At 35.2% G+C, this 2,208-nt stretch overlaps 1 long non-coding RNA gene across 1 annotated transcript in view; it reads left to right on the top strand.

Moving 5' to 3' along the window:
* The window catches only part of LOC107694754 (uncharacterized), a 10,009-nt gene extending 8,141 nt beyond the window's left edge, over positions 1 to 1,868 (top strand). The window contains exons 2-3 of the long non-coding RNA XR_001634915.1: positions 947 to 949; positions 1,858 to 1,868. This is a non-coding gene — a long non-coding RNA (uncharacterized LOC107694754). The remainder of the gene's footprint in view (positions 1 to 946; positions 950 to 1,857) is intronic.
* The last annotated feature ends 340 nt before the right edge of the window (positions 1,869 to 2,208 follow it).

Here is a 2,208-nt window from a genome sequence, read left to right as displayed (position 1 = left end):
AAAATAAAATAAAATTAAATTAAATTAAATTAAATTAAATTAAATAAAAAATGACCACCCCACTGACCATGGTACCAAAATATCGGACACTTTTACATTCTATAAAATCCTAAAAAAAAAAAAAAAATCCTTTAAATAAAATAAAGATCCTAAACGAAAAGAAAATATCATAATTAATTTGTAAAAATAAAAAATACAGATTTTATAAAGTTTAAATTCAAATGTACAAAATTAGAAAAAAAAAAAAAAAAAGGTTGTCTTCCCCTCACGCTAGGCCGCTGTGTTTTTCATTGTGAAAGCGAAACTAGTTTTTAAAGAAAATATCATAATTAATTGGAAAATTGTAAAAATACAGATTTTATAAAGTTTAAATTCAAATGTACAAAATTAGAAAAAAAAAAAAAAAAAGGTTGAATAATTGAGCTTGATGAATGCATTCAACACTATAAATTGTTCAGACAATATTTAAAAATAGTTACATTTGAAGACACATTAACAGAATAAAGAGTCATACAGGTTTGGAACAACATAAGAGTGACAATTTTTTATTTTTGAGTAAACTATCCCTTTAAGATCTCTTTAAGATCCAGTTTATGTCTACGATCCCGTTTGTGTGTGTGTGTGTGTGTGTGTGTGTGTGTGTGTGTGTGTACTGTATACACACACACACACACACACACACACACACACACACATTTGTATGGCCTGTTCACTTTGAAATGTCATGTTAAGAGAGCAAAATGAAATATGACTACAGTTGTGTGTTACTGTAAAGCACTAAAACTGATCATAAAAATATCTAAACCACAGAAGTAATTCTAGTAATGAGCATATGGAAACAGCATCTAATACTGAACATAAAGGTTATTAAATGAGACTTCGACCCATAAACAACACACACAACCAGAGCAGATGGAGTGTGTACTGCACATTTTGGTAAATGTAGTAGGTTGTATGGGTATTTACTGAGAAAATGATACAGTAAACTGTACACAGTGGCCGGATATCATCCTGATATCTAATGTCACCTGAAGTCAGACGCTGTCAAACGCTGTCGTTTCTGGTTATGATTCTGTACTCGACCTCCCATACTGATGCTCTCTATCATCCGTTCGCTCATCAAAGCATGCTTTATTTGCTCAGATTTATTCGCTCTTTGATCATTGTGTGCGATCAATATCCATTTAGGCTGTATAGCATCAATTTGTATAATGCACATTGCTTCTTTTTTGTAATTCTCCTCGAAATGAATTTCGTGATGATGTTTTTGAGGACGGCCTGCAGAAGAGGAAGGAGATGTGAAAAGAATGCATCATCTCCCAAATGTAAAACTTAATTTAGAACCACAAACACTTCTCAAGGGTTGTGTTGAGTTATGTTAGTCATACGTGAATGATGTTGCACCACCCGTCAAGCAGATTTTTTTGTGCTTTGAAGGCAGTGCATGTCAACAAGTTGTGCTGTCAGCGAACTCAGTTTCAAGATGCTATTGCATGCGCAGTTGTGTATTGTTTTAAAAATCATTCCATAAGTACTCGACAACGAGCTGGCAAGGCTTCTTCAGGAGCTACAACTTTGATGAAGTGTCAGGAACCTTCAAACATGGTGATTGACGTGCTTTCTGGTGCAACACTGACTGGCAGCGTCCTGGAGGAACCGAAGAGCGCGTTTAAAGTTCTGCTGCAGCGCTGACCCGACGCCGCAGTACGGTTTTTACGTCAGTGACACATGAAGAGATGATGGAGAGAGATCTGCAATGGATCAAAGACAACACCTGATGAAAGAGAGACAGACAGCAGGAGACAACAGAAAACAGAAGTAGGGTGAGAGAGAGAAGACACAGGAAGAACGAACCAGCATGTGTGTTTGTAAACAGATACTAACCATAACTACATAACTATCTATCTGCAAACAGATGGTTTATTTCAAACTAAGCCTAACTATCTGCAAACAGCTGTTTTAACTGAAATATTGTCTATCTATACATCCATCTATCCATATATTAACTATCATTGTTTCTATCTACAAACGGATGGTAACTAACTAACCAACCAACCAACCAATTAAACGTTTACCTGAAACTAATGCTAAATAACCAACCAACCCACAATGCTTATCGTTTGGAACATCTCTGGGAACTGGACATTCTGTGCAAACTGTTAGTAACCAAACTACTAACTAACTAACAGTTTACCTGAAATTAACACT

Source organism: Sinocyclocheilus anshuiensis, unplaced genomic scaffold (genome assembly GCF_001515605.1).
Source record: "Sinocyclocheilus anshuiensis isolate Anshui unplaced genomic scaffold, SAMN03320099.WGS_v1.1 scaffold1497, whole genome shotgun sequence".
NCBI classification, from domain to species: Eukaryota; Metazoa; Chordata; class Actinopteri; order Cypriniformes; family Cyprinidae; genus Sinocyclocheilus; species Sinocyclocheilus anshuiensis.
Note: the sequence above shows the minus strand (reverse complement) of the source record. Positions and strands in the feature narration are given on the sequence as shown.